General features: G+C 40.0%; 1 long non-coding RNA gene across 1 annotated transcript; it reads left to right on the top strand.

Annotated features, from left to right (window-relative positions):
• Positions 1–821: 821 nt before the first annotated feature.
• LOC125752136 (uncharacterized) lies at positions 822–13,198 on the top strand. The gene is made up of 2 exons (XR_007409367.1): positions 822–4,197; positions 12,071–13,198. It is a non-coding gene; the product is annotated as an uncharacterized LOC125752136 (long non-coding RNA).
• The last annotated feature ends 1,610 nt before the right edge of the window (positions 13,199–14,808 follow it).

The raw sequence follows: 14,808 nt of genomic DNA, 5'->3' as shown, positions 1-14,808 counted from the left end.
ATCCCTGAGAATGTGAGCACAAACTGTTAAGAGGAAGATACTTTGTAATGGAAGAAGGCAGGAACAGGCTGTTTCTTGGGAGGCATATACGTCATTGGTGTAAATTGGAAGAGCTGCTGATCACATGTGAGTGTCTCTTGCAGTGCGGACGTGCCCACAGCAGCATTTTGTGTGATTGTGAAGCAGTCTTGTGTACCATCACCCTGGTTCTCAGGGAGGGAGAGGAATGGGATGGGCCAGCCTGCGAGTGAGCCCGGGCCTGGCGGCTGCCTGAGCACACTGGGAGTTGTGCCCCACCCAGACCGGTGCTGGTTCCAGAGACTAAGCGTAACAGCATCATTCTGGGTGTGGTAAAGCTCCACAGGACAGCGTGTGTGGTGTCCTCGGTGGCTGATGGCGTGCGGGTAAGATTCCTTGTGCTGCCTGTGTTGAACCCACAGTGTGCTGAGAACGCTCTGGGTCAGGTCTCAACGTTTCCTCAGAGAGCTTTCACTGGTCCATTCCTAAGAGTATGAATTCCCACAGATGGATAGAATGACGATCCCTCCTAGAAGAGGAGAATGCCGAAGAATCTGAGCTCTCTGAGGTCTCATAGTGTTCTCGATAAATGTTGGGGTGTCTATGCTGGCCCCGGTGAGGGAGGGAGCCTGTCGCGAGGCAGTTGTCAGCCGTTTGTGGCTGTCCTGTTGCCCATTGAGTCTGTTCTTTGTCATGTGGCCCCAGGGCTGAGAGTGCTGCTTGGGCGGGGGGGGGGGGGGGGGGGGTGGGGGGTGGGGGGGGTGGGGGGGGTGGGTGTGGGGCTGGGCAGGCCACACCGGGTTCTGTGCTGTGTGTAGTGCCCTGCATAGGAAGGTCCTGATTACCAGTATGATGTGTAACAGTGCCTGCCTGGGTAGAGTAATGCTCCACAAGAACATCTTTCCAGTGGGCCCTGTGTCTTAATGGGGATGCAGGTTCCGGTGTCCTTGAGGTCGGTGCCTTGAACCCGGGAAGGTCCTGGCATCCACTGTGTTGGGCCTCAGGCAGCAACGAGATAATTTCAGTGGTTGGTTCCTAATGGGGTGAAGTCCTGGAGTTTATAGAAGATGAACACACTTCTTCGTAGGAGAAGAGAACAGAGGAAATATTTTACTCACTCTGTCCTTAGTCATGTATGGAGATGGGGAGCAAGTAATTAGGGGATCCCCATAGAGAGAGGAAGGTCTGTTGGATTGCTTCGTGTCTGTATTATCTTGAGTAAAATCCTCATGACGTGTGGGGAGACCAGAATGTTGCATTTGTGAGCGACCGTTGTATTGGAAACGTGCTCCACATTGAGGCAAAGCTGTGGTCAGAGCCTTTTGTAAGAAAAGTACCAACCAGTTATCCTTGGTGAAACCCATGGCTTTGTGAGTATCGGCTGCTCAAGAGAAATACTGGTGGTGTCCTCGGTCCGGGAAGCTGGGTCGAGGTGCATGTGGTATTGAGCTTACTGCCTCGAACTCTTGTTAGTCCTGGCAGGCACTTCTGCCTTCGGCGTCATCAGAATGATTCCACTTGTCTATTCTAACGATGCAAGAGCCTAAGTTTCTACAAGGTAAGCAATAGTTGACATTTGAAGCAGAGGGGGGAAAACACAGCGATAGGGTTGGTGTTTGTGTCCTCATCATCGTCCAGGTAATCCCAGAGAAGGTAAGGGATTCCTTCGTGAAGAAAGATGCACGTTAGAGGGCAATCGGTTAGAATCGTCCAGCATTAAGGGAAAATGGTGGGTACAGTGTTCATGTTGTGGCTGGGGTAGGGCAAAAGCTTCGCATGAGAGTGAACAGGGCCCTGCACAGGATCTGTTTGAGCCATGATGTGTGCAGTGCCCTGCTCAGGATGGCGCTGATTACATACTCCAGGAGTGATTAGCATCTGCCTGGGCCGAGTGATGCTCACTAAGAACCACCGTTTGTGTTGCCCCAGCCACCCCTGCTCCATGGGAATGGGGGTGCATTTGTCTTCAAGGTGCCTGTCTTGAACCCAGGAAGGGAGGGCTTGGTCAGTCACTTGTGTCTTTGGCATCCTCATGATGGCCTCAGGGGTCTGTCTGTTCCTTACAATGCGAATTGGCACAGATGGGGGAGATGAGGAGGATAATCCCTAATAGATGGAGGGAATACAGAGACAACCTTGATTTCTCTGTCCTCATGGTCATGTCTACAGAGGAGCAGTTGAGCGTGCCTCACTGCAAGAATTATGTACGTGTAGCCACTGGGTCTGCATTGTTTTAAGGCATGAGAACATCGTTTTTGTATAGTCCTCATGACGTAGAGGGGGTGAGATGAAATCTGTGTATCAGAGTGAGTGCGAGTGGCTAATGCATAGGTCTCAAAGTATGGTATGTGTCGTGCCCTACGTCAAGAGGTGCTCATGAGGTAATTTAAGTGTTCGCCATACCAGGGTGAGAAGAGAAATGCTCACCAAGAGGAAGGCTTTTGATGGCTTTCAGGTCGGTGAAGGGGCCAGAGGTGTGTGTGTTCTTGAAAATTCTTCCTTGAACCCCGGAATGGCTCTGGTAGGGCCAGCCGGTTTTGATGACGAGCATAAGATGATTCAGTGTTCCATTCTTTTTTGTTTTTTTCTTTTTTGTTTAGGATCTTACTTATTTACTTGACAGAGAGAGACACAAGCAGGTTGAGCAGCAGCCAGAGGGCATAGAGAGAAAGAGGCCCCCTGCTCAGCAGGGAACCCGAAGGGGGGTTCGATCCCAGGGCCCCAGGACCATGACCTGAGCCAAAGGCAGACACTTAATGGACTGAGCCATCCTGGTGCCCTCTGTGTTCCATTCCTAATAACTTTAACACCTTAGGTTTAGAGAAGAATGTGCAAAATAAGTTATTTTCTCTGGGTCCTCCTAATCTATCAGGTAATCCTAGAGGAAACAAGGGATCCTCACTAAAGCCCAGCTACGACAAAAGGCCGGCCAGTCGCTCAGTGTGTAAGATGCTGATCCTTCATGTCTTGGGTGGTTGTGACTTCTGGAGCGATCGTCGTTTGCAGCGACTTTCAGCTAGCGATAGAAGAGCTGCCGCAGTTCTTGCACTCCATTCCTGGACTTAGGGTGTCCTACTTCCCCAGTCAGTCTCACCTCGGATTTTTATTGGCAGTGGCGCTTTTCTCATTATGAACACCAGGTTGTTTGAGATTATGCAGAAAATGTTTTTTGGGGGTCTTCAAAATCATCCAGGCGGATTCTATGTGGATCACCATTGATGAAGATTTGCATATCTGTGCATTATGTGGGCATTCTGTCCCGTTCTGTGAAAGCACTGGTCACAGTCCATGTGATTTTTGGGTTCAGATATGAACAGTAGCTCCCTGGGTCTGATGGCAAGAATTTTCAGGATGAGTTGAATGGCATAGTTCTTTGTTTTAAAATTTTATTTATTTATTCACGAGAGACTGAGAGAGACAGACACCTAGACAGAGGGAGAAGCAGCTCTTATCAGGGGGCCTGTGTGGGACTTGATCTTTGCACCCCAGGATTACACCCTGAGCCACAGGCAGACACTCAACCTCTGACCCACCCAGACATCCCACAATGGTATATTTCTAACAGTTGAAACAAATAAGTGTAAAAGACGAGGAAGAGGTTTTTTTTTTTTTAATTTTAAGCATATAGACAAACCGGTAATAATCGTTTTCATTCTGTATCCTCATAAATATCCAGGTAAATGTATCATAAGTGAATATATCCCCACTGAGTGGAGGTTTGAGAGTTGGAGGGCAACATGTTGGCATCCCCTAGGGTTGTGGAAAAAACCTGAGTACAGTCACCATGATGTAGTGAGGAGATAGAGTAAAGGTACGTTTCACATGTGTGGGAGACTGGGCAGGCCCTATATGTTGAAGCCATGTTATGTGCAGTGCCCTGTCCAGACATCATGTGATCACATAGACTGTGTGATCGGTACCTATCTCTGTGGGGTAAATTGAAACAGGAACATTTATGGTGGCCTTCAGACCATTGATGAAGCTTTCATTGTATTATTTTCTAGCTACCCCACCCTCAGGAGGCCTTTAGCAGGCACCCCAATCTTCTGCTGCATCTTCAAGGTGATATCAGGGTTTCACTCCTATGTGAAAACCTGTGAGGGAGAGAAGATGTGGACACTTCTTGTCAGAAGAAGAGAACAGAGGAACGATGTTGTCTGTGTCCTCAGAATCATCCAGGTAAACATAGAGAACATGTGGGAACCCTTTCTGAGGGAAGGATGCAAGTTGAGGCACAGTGTATGTCATTCCCTGGGTTCATGGGGAAATCCTGGGTACAGTCATCATGACATGTGGTAGGCAGAGCGATGAAGGCTACATTGAGAATGGGAGATGGACTTGGCATACACTCCACATACAGTCTTGTTGTGTGCGATGTCTGGCCCAGAAAGGTGCCACTCCCTTTCACTATGTGTGGTTGATGCCCTTTTGGCTAGAGTAATGCTCAGCAAGGATATTTCTTGTGGCCTTTTGACTACTAATGGGGTGGAGTTGGCAGGTGTCATTTGAGGTCCCTTTCCAGAATTAAGCTGGAGATACATTATTTTCAAGATGTTTATGCTTTAAGTATGGCCATTGGGCCAGCGAGTCTTATCCCAACTGATAAGGATGGGGTCTTTTAAGAGATTTTGGTCATCCACTAATACAGAGTAAAGCAAACAATTGTGTGGTATTTTCAAAGATTTTATTTTTTTGAGAGAGAGAGATGGAGAAAGAGGAGGAGAGTGCATGAGCATGGGGGAGAGTGAGAAGCAGACTCCTAGTTGAGCAGGGAGCCCGACGCGGGGCTCGATCTCAGGACCCTGGGATCATGACCTGAGGCATAGGCAGATGCTTAACCCACTGAGCCACCCACGTGTCCCAACAGTTGTGGTTTTAGGGGATCCCTGGGTAGCTCAGGAGTTTAGCACCTGCCATCGGCCCAGTGTGTGATCTTGGAGTCCTGGGATCAAGTCCCACATGGGGCTCCCTGCATGGAGCCTGCTTCTTTCTCCGTTGTGTCTCTGTCTCTGTCTCTGTCTCTGTCTCTGTCTGTCTCTAATGAATAAATAAGTAAAATCTTAAAAAAATTGTGGTTTTAACTAATGTTAAGGATAATTTTTTAAGGAGATGTTATTTGTGACAGTCAAATGAGAAAATCTACATGGAAATTCTAAAGTACATCACCTTCCTGCTAGACATGTTTGTCCCCTTGATTGTAGTCATGGTTTCAGTGATGTTTGTATGTGCCTCACACTCATCCTGTTGTACACATTAAATATATTCAGTCATTTTTTTATTCAGTCATTTTTATAGTAAGAAGATCTCAATACATGTGTTGAAACAAAGTATATTCCCTCCCAATTAAGCAGTCCTTCAGGAAGCGATTTGTGCTAATTGGTGGCACTACCCCCAGTCCATTTATTAGCTGGACAGAGAACCCATTACGTCATCACCTTTGAACTGGATGGTAGCCCTGGAAACTGTAACGACCACAGGGCTGGGGTATATGATGTAGGACCTATTTTTGTTAAATATACTGTTCTGTGTATATTTAGATATAAAAATTCTTAGCAAATTGAGTCAAATGAAATAATCTTGATAATTTATTAACACCACATAAGAAACATGCTTGTCTAAAGCATATTTTTAATCAATTCCCAAAAAAAAGAAAGAAATCAATTCCGTATACTTGGTGATTAACATGTAGGTGTCTTTTTTCTTTATGTGGCAAGAAACACAGATACCCATTTCGGGGGATGCCCCGGTGGCTCAGTCAGTTATGTGTCCAACTTTTGATTTCCACTCAGGTCATGATCTCAGGGTCATGAGTTGGAGCCCCACCTTGGGCTCCATACTGGGCATGGAACCTGTTTTTAGATTCCCCTCCCCCCACAAAAAAACCCTGTAATTTCAAAGGTATACGGTTCTATTCTGTTGCATATATTTTTTGATACACCTGTTTTTCAATGTGTTTATTTTTTTTAATATTAGGTATATTCATGCCAACATAGATACATAATCATTTTCACTCAATTCAAGCCTTGATAACTTAGGGAACACATTGGGGAGGGCATGATTGCATGATTTAATGGCTGAAAATGACAAGAACCCTTGATTTTATCAAGTCACAGTTTGAATTGACACAATAGGGCTTTATCAATGCATCTGTTTTAAACTCAGCTTTTCTTCTTGGTCCATGATGATGCCCTTTGAATGATTGCATTTTATGTGGATTATACCATCTGTTGCTATTTTCAGATCTCTTTATGTCCTTTGTTTGGGTCACAATGCTGACTTTCACTAGGTTAGGCCTTGCTACCTTCAAAGTTCTGTCTGTGTCACCTGCAGTAAGATTGCTTCCATTTGATGCAGTTGGTTTTCCTAGCCACAGAGAATCCTGATACCTGGGGAACTAGTCTGGATGATGGGTAGGGAGGGGCTTGGTGAAATTCATCTTCACTTAAATGGAGTTTCTTTGTAAGAAATTTGCTTTTTTATGGAAACAAATGGTATCATGATAACAGTCACTGTTGTATCTGTCACTAGGTTACAAAACAATTAGGTATTTTCTTTTCTTTTTTTTTAATTTTTTTTATTTATGATAGTCACAGAGAGAGAGAGAGAGAGAGAGAGAGAGAGAGGCAGAGACATAGGCAGAGGGAGAAGCAGGCTCCATGCACCGGGAGCCTGACGTGGGATTCGATCCCGGGTCTCCAGGATCACGCCCTGGGCCAAAGGCAGGTGCTAAACCGCTGCGCCAACCAGGGATCCCCCAATTAGGTATTTTCCTACCCATTTTATTTATTTTTTTTAAAGATTATTTATTTATTCATGACAGAGAGAGAGAGGCAGAGACACAGGCAGAGGGAGAAGCAGGCTCCATGCAGGGAGCCTGACGTGGGACTCGATCCCGGGTCTCCAGGATCATGCCCTGGGCTGAAGGTGGCACTAAACCGATAGGCCACAAAGGCTGCCCTTCATACCCATTTTAACATTCTATAATTATAATTTTATATGATGAGGTGTGGTGATGATGAATTTAATTCGAATAAAATCTAAGCATCCAGATTGGCATGGCATATAAGTTAGTATCAAGCCAGTGTTAAGAATGATCATTATTAATGTTTAATAATTATGGCTTTATTAACATTAAACTTTATCATCATTTTCATACAGGTAGGAATCATTGAGAAAATTGTTAGAGGAGACTGGTAATTTTATTTCTCCTATGATCATGACAGTTGAATACTCCTTTCAAGTTATTTGTATTATTTTTTAATGGTAAATGTTGTTATTCACCAAGACTAGTGAATCTAGGGTATATATACAGACAGATTTATGTACCCTATATAGATCTTTAACAGTTTCCACTCTGGTACCTTAATGTTTAAATTCATTTTTTCCTGTGAAACATAGATGTTTAATTTTAAATGTCATCTTTGGGGCACCTGGGGGGCTCAGTTAATTAGGCATCTGACTCTTGATTTTCAGCTCAGGTCTCCATCTCTTGGTCTTGGGATCAGGCCCAGCATGAGGCTCTGCACTCAGTGGGGAGTCTGCTTAGGATTCTGTCTCCCTCTGTTCCTCCCTCTACGCGTGCTTGCTCTCTCTCTCAATAAAAAAAAATGTCCTGTTAGTTAGGCAGTGGTACTCAGTTTTTGATCAAACAGCGACATAGATGTTGCCATAAAGGTATTTTTTCAGATGAGATTAACATTTGAATCCATGGTCTTTAAAGATAGCTGATTACCTTCTATAATGGGTGAGCCTCATTTGATCAGTTAGTTGAAAGCCTGGTCCTTCAAGGATGAGAGAAGGTAATTCTGCTTTTAGAACTCAAGATGGAATATCACCTCTACCCTGGGCCTTCACCATGCCTCTCTGCCATGCATATCTCAGGTTTGGCAACCACACCAATTGTGTGAATTGGATCCTTAATATAAATAGTTCATTCTTGTTTTTACTCCTGCCCTTTAGTGTGTGTGTGTGTGTGTGTGTGTGTGTGTGTGTGTGTAAATCTGATTGGTTCTAATACTCTGAAGAACCCTGAATACTAATATATATTTGTGTCTCTTTAAAGGATGCTTGTGTGTCTTTTTCTTTTAAATCTTTAAAAAAATTTTTTAAAGATATTTATTTATTCATGAGAGTCACAGAGAGAGAGGCAGAGACACAGGCTCTGTGAGAAACAGGCACCTTGCAGGGAGCCCGATGTGGGACTCGATCCCTGGACTCTGCGATCACATCTTGAGCCAAAGGCAGGCACTCAACCGCTGAGCCACCCAGGCATCCCAAGATGCTCATATGTCTTACTGTATTTGTGATGTGGCTGCATTTTTAGCAAATGGGATCACATAGTGAGCTTTGTGTAACCTGGTCAAACTGTGAAAGTGAACAGATTGATATTTTTCTATATCAAATGTGTTTTCTGGTTTAAGTTTTAAAATGTAATTATTCAGGGCACCTGGGTGGCTCAGTTGGTTAAGTGGCTGCCTTCCACTCAGGTCATGATCTCAGAGTCCTGCCTTGAGTGGGGGGGGGGGGTTCCCCTCCTCAGTGGGGAGTCTGCTTCTGCCTCTCCTTCTGCCCCTCCCCCTACTCATGCTCACTCTCTCTGTCTTGCTCTATCTCAAAAATTTTTTTAAAATGTAATTATTTAATGGTATCTACTTTAGGGTTAGTGATGTAAAACTAAGGATGCAGTTTATTTTTAACTTTTTATGTGTTTTTCCATATGTTGTAACACAGAATTCTCTTTTAGCACAGTCTCTGGTAATTACCTGGGTGAGTAACTTCAGCGTGTTAATTTCTGTAACTTGTACATCACGGTGTAGGATATTGCATGTGAAATGATCCTCCTCATTCTTCCTGTTGGAGGATTTGGTCGAAAATCCGATTCATTTTTATATAGACATTAAAAAACAGCATCACTTTGTCAAATGTCTCTGTAACTTTTAGCCTTCTCACGTTGGTTTTGCAATGATGGGAGTTAAGCAAGATGAAAATCTTTACGTAATAGAACTTGTTCATCCCCTGGTGTAGGTATATGTGGTATAGATTTTGTTTCTTTCAGGTCCTTCAGGAAAGTCATGTTGCAGCCTTCATAGATAGATTTAATGGTTGTTACAAGTTTATTCCTAGCACTTTTATTTCTTTTTGTTTTTATGTGGATCACATTCTCCTGCCCATCCTGTTTACTGTCTGATGGTTGGTGGTAGACAGGTAACATGGTAGTTTTGCCAACTCAAGTAACCTATCAGTTCTTAGTTAGTTGGATAATTTCATTTAAAGGTTTCAGGAAGTAGAAGTAAATAAACTTTCCAAACACATTACCTCTGATGAACTGGTTTACACTGGAATAGCAAAATAGGAGGATAGCACCTTCATTGCTAACTTTTTAAATTTCATCTTTCTAACTCTTGCTCGGGCTTTCTTTTTATGGATTCCTTTTCCTTTTGAGAAGTCGATAGTAACGTCTGTAGTTTTGAAGGACTAGGTTTACAGCACATTCTGTATCACCCACTGTGTCTTCCTGAGTCCCTGCCATCTGGAGACTTTTTGGTTTGAAAAACAGGGCACTTTATTATATAGGTTACTTTTTATCTCATTAGAGAAGTTGTTGAAAAGAGTTCATTCTTGGTAATAAGTAAGTTTGCAAGTAGAAAATCCATGTGTCCTAATTAAATGGGTTTTTGCACATATGGATCTAATCTTGTGATGATAAAAATGCTTTTGCTTTCAATTTCCAACAGTATTTTCACATGTTGTCTCAATACAAATTAGGACTATAGAGTAATTAAAAGTTTATTCACTTTTGGGTTGTTGTAAGTGCCTTACCACAGAAATGATTGAGGTACCTTGTTTCCCAAGTACATAATTATTCACCAAATGATACATACCACTTTTACAACTACTCTAGTAATATAACCATAACTGGTACTAGTAGACTATATTACTGAGATGAAGTTCAATTTAAACAGGAAAGCTACCTGTTTAGAATGTAGCTATAGGGGTGTGTGTGTATATATACTGTGTTTACAAAAATAGAATTATATTATTCAACATACCATGGATAGCTCCACTCATAAATACGTTTTATTAAAGTTTGTTGTAAATTCCTACACTTTAATCAATGCAGAATGTGTGATATGGGGGCAACACAGTGAGGATTTTGATTATTTTCCTTTTCAAATAGGAATTAACTAAACACTATTTTAGGTATCCATTTTCTTCCAGTTAACTCTGACTCTTTGAACCTATTCCACACCATTTCCATAATGACAGCTTTAACCTAGAGAATGAATTTAACCTAGAGAATAATTTTATCTCCTTAAAAATTTCTGGACTACTTTATCATTTTTCAAAAGTTTTCATTGTATTCTCCATGTTGATTATAATAATATTATCTTTGAGTTCTTTGGTATTGATTTTCTACATTGATTTTTTTTTGAGAACTACAATGTTGTCTCAACCTAACTAGAAAAAAATCAATAAAACTGAATATTGAAAAATAACATCTTTACACAAACCATTTCTTCTGAAGATATTCCTTACGTATATTTTAGAACTTGATCTTTTTCACATCCTTGTCATATATTTACACTTGCATATATGGACAATACATTTTGTGTAGGGGGTCACATTAAGAAAATCTGAACGTCACTGCTGAAGTTCAAAACATAAGCAATTCTCTCTTAATTTTGTATTCCATTCACTGAAATTTATTGGTAGAAGAGCAAATTTATCATATTTACCTATCATTTTTAGTTGGAGTTAATTATTGACTGTTTTATTTCTCTTGAGATAACATTCATGATTTTTCTTTCAAGCAAGAGAGCTCGCAGGAGAGGGAGAGGGTAGAGAGAGAATCTTATGCAGGCTTAAGCATGGAGCCTGATTCAAGGCTTGATCCCACGACCCTGGGATCATGACCTGAGCTGAAGTCAAGAGTCAGATGCTTAATGAACTGAGCCACGCAGGCACCCCAACATTCATAACTCTTCAGTGTAGTTTGCAGTGTAACATAAACTCCTATCAAGTTATAAAATACTACCGTCCTGTCCAAAGTATTCTTATGCCCTTTCTCAATCCAACACTAGAGGTAATCCGTATTTCCAATTTTTTCTACCACGTATTAATTTTACATATTTTTGAAGTTCGGGTAAATGGGATAGTATAATGAGCATTCTTTGGTACTTGGCCTTTTGCTTTCACAAACAAACTGCTTTTGAGATTTGTCTGTTTGATATATGTATCAATATTTTACTACTTTTTAAATTTATTTCACTACTCTTTAATTGCTAAGTTGTATTCCAGCTTATGAATATATATTCTACTTTGTTTTCCTATTCTACAGACACATGAGGGGATTATTTTTCTATTTTGGGGCCATGACAAATAAAGCTTTTATTAACATTCATGTTCAAGTGTGTGGAATTATATTTTCATTTCTCTTAAGCAAACATTTAAGCATGCAAATGCTGATTTATAGGGAGCGGGCTATTTTTAGTTTTCTGAAAAGTTGACAGGCCTTTGTCAAAAGTGTTATAAATGTTTACCTCCAACAATGGATGACAATTATCTGACTGGTCAGCATTTTCACAAACCATGGTAGTTGTCAAGTCTTTTTGTAGCCATTTAGGGGGCATATAGTATTATCTGGAGGTTTGAGTTTGCCTTTTCCTGATGCTATTTACCTATCAACTTTTCCCTCTTTATTTTCTAATGTGTCATTTTATGTTAGACAAAATCAAATATGAAGTCAAATTTTGATGGCTCTTGGTAATATATAATTATATATACATAGTCAAGATCTAGAACAATGCTGCCTGCTAAAAAAAATTCCTTGGTTATCTTGTATTCTATACAAGCATTAAAATGATTTCTCACACAATAGGTCTGCCTTTCATGACATGGGTATAAATGAAATGCTTTTCATTTTGCCTTTTTCACTAGGCATAAGACATTTGAGATTCATCTGTGTTATTGAATGTATCAATTGTTGGTTCTCTTCTGTTGCTGTATTGCATTCCATGATGTTATGTTCCATAATTGATTTACTTATTTACAGGTTTTGGACGTTTGACCTGCTTCGTTTGGGGACTATTATGAATAATTTGCCGTGAAGATTTCTGTATACATTTTTTAAACATTTTATTTATTTATTCATGAGAGGCACACAGAGAGAAGCAGAGACATAGGCAGAGGGAGAAGCAGTCTCCCTGTGAGGAGCTTGATGTAGGACTCGATCCCATGACCCTGGAATCATGACCCGAGCCGAAGGCAGATGCTCAACCACTGAACCCCCCAGGAGCCCCTTGTATACATTTTTGCATGGACATAGATTCTCATTTCTCTTGGGTAAACATTTAGTAGTAGAATTGCTGGGTTATATAATACATACATTTTTAATTTTAGAAAGTACTACCATACTGTTTTTTCCAAACTGCTTAAACTATTCAGTGTTTTTTATTTTTTATTTATTTTTATATTATTGAAGTATTATTGGGATAAAATGTTGGTATCAGTTTCTGGTGTACAACATTGATTTGACAATTCTACACATGACTCCGTGCTCACCACAGTTAATGTCGTTACCCTCTGGCACCTTACAACGTTATTGGAATATTATGGACTATGTTCCCTATGCTATACTTTGCATCTTTGTGACTTACTAATTTTATAACTGAAGTTTCTTCTTCCTAATGTCCTTTTCCTATTTTGCCTCCCCCTCTACCCCACCCATCAGGCAAGCGCCCCTTTGTATTCTGTATTTATGGGTCTGTTTCTGTTCTTTGTTTGATCATTGGTTTTGTTTTTTAGATTCTATGTATAGGTTAACTCATCCAGTATTTGTCTTTCTGTCGGTCTTTTTTAACTTTTACCCTTTCATGTGTCTGTGCAGTGATTACATTTTTGTTTTAACCTGCATTTATCTGATGACTATTGATGTTGAACATCTTTTTTTTTAATAAGTTTATGGATCGTATGTATATCTTTTGTTAAGTGTACAGATTTTGTTTATTGAGTTGTTTTTCTTATTGAGTTGTATAAGTTCTTTGTACATTCTGGATATAGTCATCTGGTTGTGTATGTGTTTTGGTACATTTCGCTCAGTTTGTCGTGTTGTATTTTTATTAACTGTCTTCGGATAGCAAATTTTTTATCTTGAAGTCCATTTCATTAAATAGTTCCTTTATTTTTTGTGTTTTGGTGTACTGTTTAATGAATATTTGACTTAATATCTCAAAGTTTAAGATTTTACTTATTAATTCATGAGAAACAGAGAGAGAGAGAGGCGCAGAGACACACAGGCAGAGGGAGAGCAGGCTCCCTGGGAGCCTGATGTGGGACTCGATCCCGGGACTCCAGGATCACACTCTGAGCCAGAGGCAGACACTCAACCAGTGAGCTACCCAGGTGCTTCTGTCTCAAAGATTTTATTCTATATTTTCTTAATATAAATTTAATAATATTTCTAATTACTGTTAGTACCATGATCCATTTTGAATTCACTTTTGAGTATGACATGAGGTAAAGGTAGAAATTCATTTCTTTTGCCTATACCGATAACTAATTTTTGAAGTGCCGTTAGATGAAAAGTTTATCTTATTTCCATTGGATTTTGCTAGCAAATTTGTGAAAGATAGTTTATCTACTTTTTGTGAGTCTTTTTCTGGATGCTTCTCTTCAACCCATTGTTGTATATGTTTGACCATAAAATAATACTACATTGTCTTGAATTCTGTGGCTGTATAATAGTTCTCTATATCAGATAGTTATACATCATCTTTGTGCATTTTTGAAATTGTTTAGGTAGTATAGGTTCTTTGTCTTCCTAATTATTTATAAATTGAAGCTGCTAATTTATTCAGAAAAGCTTGTTTGAATTTTATCGGTGTTTGACTGAATCTATATAGTTATTGGGGATGAGTTAACACCTTACAAACATTGAGTCTCTACCAATCCAGGAATATGAAAAACCCCTCCATGTATTTAGTACTTGTTTCCTTTACAATGTTCTGTAGTGTTCTGCATATGCATTTTTCACATTTTTATTTAATTTATTCTCAAATATCTTTATGTTTTTGTCAATGAAGTTTATTTAATTTCTTGTTCCAATTGTTAGTTGCTATTATATAGGTATACAAATTGCTTTTTATATAGTAGAACTGTACCCTGTAAACCACTTATATTCTTTTATTAATTGTAGTAGCTTTTAGGTACATTCCTCAATAGTTTTTTTTTAAGATTTTATTTATTTATTTATTTGGTAGAGAGAGAGTAGCGAGAGAGCATGAGTAAGAAGAAGAGGGAGAATCAGGCTCCCCATTGAGCAGGGAGCCTGACGTGGGGCTCCATCCCAGGACCCTGGGATCATGACCTGGGCCAAAGGCAGATGCTTAACTGACTAAGCCACCCAGGCGTCTCCCTCCGTGTTTTAAAAATATATGATTATGTCATCTGCAAATACAGTTTTACTTTTTTTTCCAATTATGTATTCCTTTTATTTCTTTTTCTTCTCCTATTGTACTTACTAGGAACTTTAGTACAATGATAAATAAATGGCACTAAAAACTAGTATCTTAAACGTGTTACCTTCCTTAGGTTAGAATTGAATCTTTCGCTATTATTATATTATTAGCTGTATGTTTTATCGTAAATGTACATAATTAGACTATAGTTTTCTAAGAGTTTATTTTTTAATTGTAAGAGCATGCAATTTTGCCAACTGCTTTTTCAGGATCTATTAGAAATTACATTATTCTTTAATTTCATATTACGTATTACATTGATTTTTAAACTTTT

The sequence above is a fragment of the Canis lupus genome, chromosome X, assembly GCF_003254725.2.
Source record: "Canis lupus dingo isolate Sandy chromosome X, ASM325472v2, whole genome shotgun sequence".
Classification (NCBI taxonomy): Eukaryota; Metazoa; Chordata; class Mammalia; order Carnivora; family Canidae; genus Canis; species Canis lupus.
This window is presented reverse-complemented; position numbering and strand designations above follow the sequence as displayed.